Source organism: Muscardinus avellanarius, assembly GCF_963383645.1.
Source record: "Muscardinus avellanarius genome assembly, chromosome: 15".
Taxonomy (NCBI): Eukaryota; Metazoa; Chordata; class Mammalia; order Rodentia; family Gliridae; genus Muscardinus; species Muscardinus avellanarius.
Window position 1 is genome coordinate 42,015,183 of NC_137801.1, and position 12,572 is coordinate 42,027,754.

At 51.6% G+C, this 12,572-nt stretch overlaps 1 pseudogene across 1 annotated transcript in view; it reads right to left on the reverse strand.

Annotated features, from left to right (window-relative positions):
* Positions 1-9,779: 9,779 nt before the first annotated feature.
* Positions 9,780-12,572, reverse strand: part of LOC308273967 (survival motor neuron protein-like) — a 36,802-nt pseudogene continuing 34,009 nt past the window's right edge. The window contains exon 3 of the transcript in view: positions 9,780-10,437. The product of the transcript in view is annotated as a survival motor neuron protein-like (transcript). The remainder of the gene's footprint in view (positions 10,438-12,572) is intronic.

Below are 12,572 nucleotides of genomic sequence, written 5' to 3' on the forward strand. Positions count from 1 at the left end.
CGGGCAAGGGGGGGCCGAAACCCCCGCGAGAATTGGGCGTTCCCGCGAGTAAACCCCCCATCTTGCGAGATGCATACCTTGAAAAGGAGAGCCCGTGTCCTCTACCTTCGGACAGGTGCACGGGCCCCACGGTGCCTCGCCCTGATCCCCGGGAGAGCCGTGCAATTAAAACTTTACATGCCACGTGTACCGGACCTCTCGTGTTTTTCACACTCCGCCGTACTCACATATTTTTTATTTTACTTCACATTTTTTATTTTACTTAACATATGCCACCACACTTATGCCACCACACCTGGCTGCATTTTATATTTTCTTAATGTATCGTATTTTCATTTACAACAAAAGCAGTCTTTCTTGGATACTTAGAGAGTTGCATGCTAAGATTTCTTCTGAATAAAATTCATTTCTCCTACAAATCCGACATCTATTCTGTCTCAAAAATCTGAAAATATTGGTTTTCATCATTGCGGTAAATGAATTTTATCTGGTCTTCTGTAATTCCCGATTATTGAATTTCTTGAAAAGCTTTGTGGAATGTCATCAACTTGTTCATATTTTAGGACTAAGCTGGACACTGACTAAACTGTCAAAACTAATTGTTCTATGTGCAGTTAAAAATATATATAGCATGGCCGGGCGTGGTGGCGCATGCTTGTAATCCCCGCACTTGGGAGGCAGAGACAGGAGGATCACGCAGGTTCGAAGCCAGCTGTGCGCGCTGGCTTAGGAGACCCTGTTTCCAAATAAAAAAATGTAAAAATAGGTCTGGGAGTGTAGCCCGGAGGTAGAAGGGCTTCCAGGAACCCCAGTACCACAAAACAACATATTTTTTTGTTTGTTTTGTTTTTTGGTACAGAGGATTGAACCCGGGGGTGTTCTACCTCTGAGCAATACCCCAAGCCATATATTATTTTTTATTTTGAAATGGGGTCTCACTAAGTTGCTAAGGCTGACTGCAAACCTTCAATCCTCCTGTTAAGCTGGATGTGGTGGCACACACTTGTAATCCCAGTGCTTGTGAGATAGGACACCCAGCCAGTATCTTAAAAATATTGTCAGGAGTTTAGACCTAAGATGGGAAAGAATAAGAGTTCCCCAACCCCTCCCGCTAGTTGCCCATGAGCAAGTAAGCAGAGAGCAGACACTTCAGACAGTTGTTCCTTAGGCAACCCAGGGGCATGATCTAGGAGCTCTTCCTAATGTAAATAAGAGGGAGCCAGTTAAACAACTGGAGAGTCGGGGGATGGCAAGTAACTCAAGGCCTTGCTAGGTGTGATAAAAATTTCAAACTTACTCCTGCCCTCTCCAAAGTGAGATATGGAGGGTATAAAAATCATGTGAGCCCTTTGTCCAAGGCTCAGTTCCATGAGTTTGTCAACTAAGCCGTTTACTGGTAAAGAAAGAAAGAAGGAAGGAAAGAAAGAAAGAAAGAGAGAAAGAGAGAAAGAAAGAAAGAAAGAAAGAAAGAAAGAAAGAAAGAAAGGAAGAAAGAAAGGAAGAAAGAAAGAAAGCCTGTCTCTGATTTCGGCCTCTGGAAATCCTGTCTCAGAATCGGGGGAAACCAAAGAAGGAGAGGCTGAGTCTCCTGCAACATTTGGGAGGCTGAGACAGAAGGATCGCAGTTTCACAGCCAGCCTTAGCAGCTTAATGAAGTTGTTGGCAATTTAGTGAGATACTGTTTCCAAATAAAATATAAAATAGGTCTGAAGCTGTAGCTTGGAGGTAGAATGTCCCTGGATTCTATCCCCAGTACAACACACACACACAAAGAGCCATAACTTTTATGCAAACTTGGCTACATATATGAACATTTGTGGAAAATTTTTAAAACATAATTTTTTTTTTTTTTGGTGGTATTGGGTTCCTGGAAACACTTCTACTTCCGGGTGATTGATTTGCGAGCGATCCACCGACACGCGAGATCGGCCATGCAGGCGGCATAAGTCTTTATTAGATCGGCCCATGAGTCCCAGGCAGCTCCCTCCCCCACCCCCGTATCGCGGGTGCGGGATGGGGGGTGGGAGGGGGGGTGGAAGAGAGCCTTCCACGGATGCAGAAATCTCTCCGTCCCACAGGCTTCTTCTGTGTGTGGCTTCTCTCTGTCCCTCTCGAGATCGTCGCGTTCCCCTTTTTATCAAAGGGGAGTGGCTTTCCGTGGGAACATCCTGGGTCTCGCAGGATAAGCGGGTCAGCCCCGCCCCTGTCCCATATGGGGGTCGAGGACCTAACATCCCGGCCTTTTTGGTCATAAGGGCGACGACTCTATCGAACTACTTCCTGCTGACAGAGTGGGCGGAGTCAGGGGCCCCAGGCCGGGAGTCAGGGTCCAATCCCCTGGAAGGGCGGGGGCAGGCAGGCGTGGCCGCAGTGAGAGCTGGAGGTTACCCTGGTTAACAGGCAAGGTGCTATTAGAAAAAGAAAAAATTGTGAGAGCAGATCCTAGGAGCCCTTTAAATATGAGGTAGATTGTCGCTAGATCTATTAAATTAAATAGCAGCATTTCCCTGAGGAGAATATCTTCCGCCCCTCCAGCAGTTTCTATTTGACCAGAGTTACAAATAGCAGCAACTCCCGAGTGGGTATAGGTCTGTCTGGTCAAACGAACATCTGCTACTGCGTCAGGAGCATCAGTACCCGACTTTTAAAGTTTAATACTTATGGCAGTTTAGCATCCGAAGAGGGAGAGCATCATAGTATGTAAACAAGTGGACCTGCTAAAATATAAACATCAAAGAGAGTTATGTCGAGAAAAACGAAGTTTAGTAGGTCCTAATACTGTGCAAGAAAATTCGTCCTGGGACTGTTGTAGTGGGGCCCTTTTTAGCCGAGTAAGATGGTGCCAGTTGGGGTCCCCCAGCAGTTTGGCTGCGGTGGGTGTGGTGAGGATTACTGTGAAGGGCCCCGTCCACCGTGGTTGAAGTTGTTTTGGCTGGAGTGACTTGAGAAGGACCTGATCCCCAGGCTTGAGGGCCTTAGCTGTATGATGTGGAGCTGTTTCATCAGTCCCCGGTTGGGGAAGGTATCGGTCAGCATGTTCTCTAAGAAGGTGCCTGAGGAGAGACAAATAAGGGAGATAGGAAGACAAAGGAGGGGGGTCCGCAGGAAGAGTGTGATTAAGCAAGAAAGGGCGGCCGTATAGCAATTCAAATGGGCTCATAAAGGTGGGGCTTCGGGGGGTGGCCCTCACCCGGGCCAGAGCTAGTGGCAGGAGCTCCGGCCATGAAACCCGTAGTTCCAGAGAGAGTTTCGTTAAATGATTTTTAAGAATTCCATTCATCCTTTCTACCTTTCCTGAAGACTGTGGTCGGTATGGAATATGGAGATTCCACGCAATGCCCAGAGCTTGTGTCGCCTGTTGAATGACTTTAGAAACAAAAGCTGGACCGTTATCAGATTGTAAGGAGTTAGGGAGTCCAAAACGAGGAATGATATCTGAGCAAAGAACATTGGCCACCGTGCTTGCTGTCTCATCCTTTGAAGGAAAAGCCTCCACCCAACCTGTTAGGGTGTCAACCATGGTAAGAAGATATTTAAGTTTTTTATGGGGAGGCATATGTGTGAAGTCAATTTGCCAGTCCTGTCCTGGCAGGTGTCCCCTCATTTGGTGGGTGGGGAAGGAGGGGCGAAGGCCTCCCTGAGTGGATACAGCAGCGCAAGTGGAGCAGGAGGCACTGACTTTACCAATTAGCTGTAGTAGGAGAGGAGAATAGAACAAGGGGCTCAGAAAATGTTTTAGTGCCATGGGTCCCACGTGAAGAGAGTTATGTATTAAGCTGATGATCTCTTCAGCCTGGGCCTTAGGCAGAGCAATTTTATCCTGTACCATGAGCCAGCCATCTTTTGTGCTGGATGCCCCAAGTTTTGTCAGGTGTTCCCGTTCAGCCGGGCTGTAATTAGGCACCATTGTAGGGAGTGTTAGAAACAGTATAGGTGCTGGTGGGCTTGGCTGAGCCTGCTGTGTCAGCTGTCGCGCTGTATAATCAGCTTTATTGTTTCCTTTTGCCACTAAGGAAGACTCCGTCCGATGGCCCCTACAGTGAATGATGGCCAGCTCGGATGGTAAAGAAAGGGAGTCTAGAAGCTTTTTAATTAGCGTAGCATTGATAATGGGTGATCCCTTGGTGGAGAGAAACCCTCTCTCTCTCCAGATTGAGGCATGACAATGTGCTATTAGAAAGGCATATTTAGAATCGGTGTAAATGTTTGCCCGCTTGTTTTTTGCCAGCTGTAAGGCTCGAGTTAGGGCAATCAGCTCAGCTTTTTGTGAGGTAGTACCGTCCGGTAATCTGGCAGCTTCAACTGTTTGAGTTAGGGTGACCACTGCATAGGCTGCTCTCCTCTTACCTCTGGCGTCAGGAACAGAGCTGCCATCAACGAAATAAGTGACATCTGGATTAAGAAGTGGGGTGTCCTGAAGGTCCGCCCGAGGTTTGGCTAGAGCTTCAATTACATCAACACATGAGTGAACATCGCTGAATGAACCCGAATCAGGGCCCTGACCCTGGCTCACTGGTAATAGAGTGGCCGGGTTAAGGGCTGGGGAATGAGATAGTTTAACACTTGGGTTTTCCATAAACAGCCAATAAAGTTCCTGAATACGGGATGGTGACAAAAGAGGGAGTGCTCGTGGAGAGAGCAAATCCTGGAGCCTATGTGGGGAAAAGACCTGCAGGGGCATCTGAAGGCAGATTTTAAGAGCCTCTTTTGTGAGTGCGGCTGCTGCTGCTAGAGCCCTGAGGCAGGGTGGCCAGCCCCGGGTGGTGGCATCCAGTTGTTTGGACAGATAGGCCACTGGCATCTGAGTTGGTCCCAGAGGTTGCGTGAGCACTCCTGTAGCTATCCCTTGCCTTTCATCAGTAAATAACAAGAAGGTCTTAGTGGGGTTGGGGAGTGCCAATGGAGGCGATTTAAGGAGAGCTTCTCGAAGAGCCTGGAAAGCTTGTCGAACGATCGCAGGCGAAGTGGAGGGCCAGCCGGGGTTTCCTTAATTGCCTCATGTAGTGGCTTAGCTATGATGGCAAAGTTGGGGATCCAATGTCGGAAAAATCCCACAAAGCCCAAAAAGGACTGGATCTGGCCAGCTGTGGTGGGCGGCTGTAAGTCTCGTAAGGCCTTGACCCTGTCCACCGTGAGTCCCCGAGTGTTGGGGGTAAGGTGGAGGCCTAGGTACTGCACTTCAGGCATTGATAACTGGGCCTTATGTGGGGCCACTCTATAGCCCTTGCTCCCAAGGAAATTAAGGAGGAGAGCAGTGTGGCGCTTAGACATTTCCAAGGAGGGGCTACAAAGCAAAAGGTCATCTACATATTGTAGTAGAGAACTAGGCTCTAAGGGGCACTGGAGGAGATCCCGCGCTAGAGCCTGCCCAAAGAGATGTGGGCTGTCTCGAAAACCCTGGGGGAGGACAGTCCAGGTAAGTTGCTGGGCGACCTGGGTGTCAGGGTCCTCCCAAGTGAAGGCAAAAAGGGGATATGATTCCGGATGAAGGGAAATTGTATAAAATGCGTCCTTTAAATCAAGGACTGAGAAGTGGGTAGTATTGGGGGGAATCTGAGACAGGAGGGTATAGGGATTAGGGACCACCGGGTGGATTGGTATCACTGCCTCGTTGATCAACCGGAGGTCTTGGACTAGACGATATGTCCCGTTAGGCTTTTTAACTGGGAGGATAGGGGTATTATAAGGGGAGTTAATAGGGATGAGCAATCCCTGCGCCAGGAGACGAGAAATGATTGGCTTAAGCCCGCGCCGATGAAGGAGGGATATTGGAAACTGGGCGCGAGCAGGAAAAATATTGGGGTCACGTAGGGTAACCCGAACCGGGGTGTGGTGAGTTGCCACCACTGGGGTACTGGTGTCCCATACTATGGGGTCTACCACATCTGTTGGAAGGGGGGGGGGTTCCTTTTGGTCTTCTATTGTAGCTGTAGCTATTAAAAATATGTTAGAGGAAGCAGACACCGGGGGAAGATTAAATGAAAGTTCTGCCCCAAGTTTGGTTAAAAAATCTCTACCCAAAAGGGGGGTAGAACATGATGGAATAATCAGGAATGGATGGCTGACCATAAAATTTTCCAGATGGCATAACAGGGGGCCCGTGATACGTGGGCAGGAGGGTAGGCCGTCAATCCCTTGGACCGAGATTTGGGAAGGGAAACTAGGTCCAGAGAAGGAAGGGAGGACAGAGTAGGTAGCTCTCGTATCAATCAGGAAAGAGATTGGTTTACCCGCTACCTGTAGCGTGACCCTGGGCTCAGCTTGGGTAATACGGGTGGCCGAGGCCGGGGAGTGTCAATCTTCAGCCAGACCCAGTAGTGCCATTGGCGGGGCCTGATCTGGAGGGGTGGTTCCCCGGTGTTGAGGCACCTGAGACTCACCTCCTCTCCAAGGACATTCACTTCTCCAGTGTCCTTCTTGGCCACACGCCGGGCACGGTCTGGTTGGCGGACGTGGTTGGGGGCAACTGCGTGCCCAGTGACCAGCACCATCGCACTTGAAACAGGTTCCAGAGGGTGGCTGTCGTTGCTGGCGTCCTCCCCTAGGTGGCGCTCGCCGTCCCGAAGGCTGCTTATCCTCAGCTGGCCGCAGGGCCGCCGCCAGGGCTTGGGCCTGTATATTCGCCATCTGGCGAAGTTGGAGCGTACGTTCTACTTCTGCCTGTTCCTCTCTGGAATTAAAAACTTTAAATGCCATGTTCACCAAGTCTCGGATAGGAGTTTGGGGGCCATCCTCAGCCTTTTTTAGTTTTCTCCGAATGTCAGGAGCTGACTGCCCAATAAAATGAGTGGCCAATATGACCGAGCCTGCCTCCGTAGATGGGTCTAAATGGGTATAACGGGTAAAAGCCTCTCGTAACCGATTTAGAAAAACAGCTGGGTTTTCATCTGGACCCTGGGTAATTTCCTTAAGCTTATCATAATTAACTGCCTTATGGGAGGCATCTCTCATACCATCAATAAGACATTGTATCATATAATTTCTTATTTCTATTCCCTCCTTTACATTATAATCCCAATTGGGTTCCTCAGAGGGAACTGCAGCATTACCGGTAGGAAGTAATGGGTTGGTTACGTGGGCCTGGTCGGCCCTCTCCCTGGCCGCTTTCAGGATACGGTCACGTTCATCTGGAGTTAAAGAAGAGGTTAGAATGACATGAAGATCCCGCCAAGTTAAATCATATGCTTGTATGATATGTTGGAATTCCTTGATGAAGCCACTGGGATTGGCTGAGAACGAGCCCAGTTTTCTCTCAAGTTGTCCGAGGTCTGGAAGGGAAAAGGGAACATGTACGCGGACCACGCCCTCTGCACCGGCCACCTCACGAAGCGGGGCCAGGAGAGAAGGAGGATTCCTGGAACGAGTCCGGTGACCTATGGGGGTAGGCGAGGGGGAGGCCAGGATCGGCCCCTTGAGGGAGGAAGGCGGGGGGGAAAGAAGTGGGTTAGAGCAAGAGGCCGCCCCGGAAGGAGCTGACGGTCGCAACGGTAAGGAGAGATCTTGTGGGTCAGGCTCATCCGTAAATGAGGCCGGTGCCTCGGCCGGGTCAGACTCCGGTATCCATGTTTCCTTGTACAATGGCGGCTGTGAGTCAGGTGGGTTACCAGCCTGTGTCCCGGAGGGACCACCAGGTGGCGCTTGTGGGTTGCCAGGGGGTGTCCAAGATGGCGGCTGTGACCCGCGGGACTCCCCAGCCAGCATGACTCGGGCAGCAGGGCTGGGAGGGGAGGAAAACAGGAAATGCAGGCGCCAGAATGGCTGTAAATACAACAGGTCAGACCATTTCGCCGAACGTGTGCAATATTCACTGAGAGCCATTAACATCCTAGGGTTTAATGTCCCCATCACCGGCCATCGAAGGTTATCGGTTAAATCATATGTCGGCCAAATCTTAGTGCAAAGAGAAATAAGTTTCTCTGGGGACAGTTCCCCTGAGAAGCCCAAAGCCTGGAGATTAGCCAGGACGCGGCCCAGTGCCGACTGGGAATCGATCTTAATCTTAGATTGTTGGTTTCCCCCCATCTCGGATAAGCGGCAGGAACAAAGTCAGAACTCCAGCGTCCTGGGGTCCAACCCTTTGTTCAGAAACAGATTGGCGTGTCAGAGAAAAGACGTCTCTAATTCCCGTACACACCCGCAGCGCGGCCTGGCCGGCTGGAGGGGACTCAGGGCCGAACGTTCGGATTTCTTTAATCAGCCAGAAACCTGAGTCCGGAGGGGGCTAAAAGCCGGAACCCGTTTATCCAAATTAAAGGGGAAGCTTACCGCAGTGTGAGCACAGAGGGGCTGCAGAGCCAGGCCCACGCTGTGGAGATGTGTGTGAAACAATGGCTGTTAATAGTATTTTAAGATGTCCGCCGACTTTTATGATTGGCCAGGAGAAAAAATGGGAGGGTTTTAGAATTTTAATTAGCCCTAGGATTGGTTAAGAGTGAAAATAGGGTGGAGTCTAAGATGGCCGACTTGCAGTTTGGGAAAAAAAATGGCCGCCGTCACCCTCAGAGAAGAAAGGAGGCAAAAATGGCTGCCGACCTGTAGGTTGGACAAAATGGCCACCCCAGCATAACCACATGCCAGGGGAAGATGGCTTCCACCAGCATAACCATGTGTCAAAGATGGCTGCCGCCGTCCCCCTTAGGGCCCGGGTGCCAGTACCAAAATGGCTACTGCCGTCCCCCTTAAGGCAGAAATCAACATGGCCTCCATCAGCATAACCACGTGCCAGGGGAAGATGGCTTCCACCAGCATAACCATGTATCAAAGATGGCTGCCGCCGTCCCCCTTAGAGCCCGGGTTCCAGTACCAAAATGGCTGCTGCCGTCCTCCTTAAGGCCCGGGGGCCAGTATCAAAATGGCTGCTGCCGTCCCCCTTAAGGCCCGGGGGCCAGTATCAAAATGGCTGCTGCCGTCCCCCTTAGGGCCCGGGTGCCAGTACCAAAATGGCTGCTACCGTCCCCCTTAAGGCAGAAATCAACATGGCCTCCATCAGCATAACCACGTGCCAGGGGAAGATGGCTTCCACCAGCATAACCATGTATCAAAGATGGCTGCCGCCGTCCCCCTTAGAGCCCGGGTGCCAGTACCAAAATGGCTGCTGCCGTCCCCCTTAAGGCCCGGGGGCCAGTATCAAAATGGCTGCTGCCGTCCCCCTTAAGGCCCGGGGGCCAGTATCAAAATGGCTGCTGCCGTCCCCCTTAAGGCCCGGGGGCCAGTATCAAAATGGCTGCTGCCATCCCCCTTGAGGCCCGGGGGCCAGTATCAAAATGGCTTTTTTTTTTTTTTTTTTTGTTCCGACCAGGAATTGAACTCAGGTCACGGCGATGAGAGCGCCCAATCCTAACCAATAGACCACCAAGGATTTGGTTTTAAAACCTAGTACTTACAGCAACGTAGTAGCCAGCGCCATAGGCGGGGAGAAGCAGAAATCTGCCGGACCTTTTTGGGACGCGCCCAGCTGCTGGGAGCTGGGGCCGGGGCTGGGAACTGTTGGGGGCTGAGGCTGCCCCTTTGGAAGTCCGCTGTGTCTCTTTGGAAGGCGCCGAGCTGCACCTTTGTCCGCGGGAGCCCAGCTGCTGGGGGCTGGGGCCGGGGCTGGGAACTGTTGGGGGCTGAGGCTGCCCCTTTGGAAGTCCGCTGTGTCTCTTTGGAAGGCGCCGAGCTGTGCCTTTGTCCGCGGGAGCCCAGCTGTGCGTTGGGGCGCGTTGAGCGCGGGCTGGGAGAATGGGGATCCGCCGCGGGGCATGGGTTGCCGGGCCCATGGCGTGGAGACAAAAATGGCTTTAGGCGCGCGCCAGATGGTGAGGCTGGGCCCCGAGGGGCACCGCCAGGGGCAAATTAGCTAGAGGTCCCAGCAGTGATGGAATCCTCCATGGCACGGCGAGCTGGCGGCTCGGGGCCGCGGGCGTAGCACAGGCGAGGGCGGGAGGCGCGAGCGCGTATCTTTTTTCAGCAGTTTGCAGAAGTCTGGGCGGGCGGAGGCCGCGCATGCAGTTAAATAAGCTGAGAGTCCAGTAAGCCAGGTCCCCGCGTCTTTCGGGAACGCGCCGAGCTGCTGGGGGGATCCCCAGCTGGGGCTGCGCCCGGCTGCGGTTTGGCGTGCGGGCCGCTCTCCATGGCGGCGGCGTCCCGGGGGTCTGGGGTCTCGGCGGCGGCGGTGGGCCGCGGCGGCCCGCGGCCAGGATCCGGGTCCCGCGGCGCATCACTCCCGGCCCGCCCGGCGGGCAGCGGCTGGGAGGCGGCGGGCTCCCAGGCTCAGGACCGCCGGCCGCGATCCTGGTCGCCGCCTGGCGCCGGCCCCGTCCCGGCGGTGACCGGAGCGCCGAGCTGGGACAGTCCAACCAGCAGGCAGGCAGGCAGAGCGCCGTAGCAATGAGAACATGGCCGCCGGCTCCCAGCAGAGCGCGGGAGGCTGCCGGGGGCTTCAGGACGCCCAGGAATCTGCAGGGAGGAGGCGGCCGCGGGAGGTTTCAGGAGTCCGTGGCTCCGGGAAGTGCAGAAGTTTAAAGCGCATAGATCCAAAGGCCAAAATAGGTACGTCGGGTTTCATTTCGGCACCAGATTATTGATTTGCGAGCGATCCACCGACACGCGAGATCGGCCATGCAGGCGGCATAAGTCTTTATTAGATCAGCCCATGAGTCCCAGGCAGCTCCCTCCCCCACCCCCGTATCGCGGGTGCGGGATGGGGGGTGGGAGGGGGGGTGGAAGAGAGCCTTCCACGGATGCAGAAATCTCTCCGTCCCACAGGCTTCTTCTGTGTGTGGCTTCTCTCTGTCCCTCTCGAGATCGCCGCGTTCCCCTTTTTATCAAAGGGGAGTGGCTTTCCGTGGGAACATCCTGGGTCTCGCAGGATAGGCGGGTCAGCCCCACCCCTGTCCCATATGGGGGTCGAGGACCTAACACCGGGCTACACCCCCAGACCTATTTTATACTTTTTTTTATTTGGAAACAGGGTCTCTTAAGCCAGCATGGCTGGCTTCGAACCTGCGTGATCCTCCTGTCTCTGCCTCCCAAGGTGTATGCCACCACGCCCGCTTAAAACATATATATATATTTTTTCACAGTGCCAGGAATTGAACTCAGAGTCTCCCTCCTACATGCTAGACAAATATTCTACCACCAAACTAAGCCCCAGCCATAAAAATATAAACTCTGAGCCTCTATTTTAGATCAATTGAGTCAAAGTATAAGAGGAGATTCTGGACATCTGAATTTGTTTGTTTTAGTTTTGGGGATTGAACCCAGGGGTATTCTACCTCTGAGTTATACCCCTAGCCCTATTTTATTTCAAAACAGGCTCTTGATAATTTGCTGGAGGCTTTGCTAAATTGCTGAGGCTGTCCTCAAAACTTCAATCCTCCTGTCTCAGCCTCTCAAGTACTGATATTACAGGACTACACCACAATACTTGGCAGGTACCTGTACCAGTATTGGGAAGAGGTTTTAAAATGTATTAATGTACCAGTATTGGGAAAGATTTCTAATTTTAAAATATGTCTTTGGTAGTAAAGAAAGCCAGAAGCTTCAGGAAAAAGGACCTTTTTACATTTCTAAAGAGAGGCAAACTTCCTCAAGGACCTGAGGAAATCCCAGATTCCGGATAAGCAACTTAACACATTTTGGAGTGTAACAAAAGGTGTGGGGATCTGTGCCAGAGACAGAGCTACCCCCTTGCCCCAGAGGGGATGGATCTGGCTGGGGTGGAGACAGAGCAGGATACCTGGGTTAGAGATAGGGCAGCACATCTACATACCAAAGGACCTGCCGATCTGGTGGGCTGGCTATAAGAATGCTCCACATGTTGTATCTTTGGTGAATTTGTTCGAACCCCCCCCCCCATTGCCACTCCTGAATGGCATGGGGCTGTAACTGTCTTCTTTATTTCTTTTGGTGGCACTGGGGTTCCTGTAAACCCTTCTACCTCTGGGCTACACTCCCAGACCTATTTTTTAAATATTTTTATTTGGAAACAGGGTCTCTTAAGCCAGCGAGGCTGGCTTCAAACCAACACGATCCTCCTGTCTCTGCCTCCCAAGCACCACACCCAGCTGTCTTCTGTATTTCTATCTTTTTTCTTTATTTTTTTTCTTTATTTTTTTTTGGAACAGGGTCTCTTAAGCCAGCGAGGCTAGCTTCGAACCTGTGCGATCCTCCTGTCTCAGCCTCCCAAGCGCGGGGATTACAAGTGCGTGCCACCATGCCCGGCTATTTCTATCTTTTTAATAAACTCGTTTAAATCTTCAGCAAGGGTCCAGGCTATTGCATATTTATCCTTAGCTCAGGACAAGAACCTGCACCTTTTTATCTTTTCGTGGCTTTTTTTTTTTTAATTATTCCCAGGGATCTAACAAAGGTCACTGGGGACAGTTTCCCAAACCGTAACATCATCTTCTTCAAAACCATAACATTACCTGAGTTTTAACATGCTCTGTAATGAATTTTGGTGGGAAAGTAAATTCCAAATGGTTGAAAAGAAAAACATACACATACACAGCTTAGTCATAAACTTCAGCTTCACCTCGCTGAAAAATAAAGGCTTTCTCCCAGTTTCAGTTTGGTGATTCACACCAAAA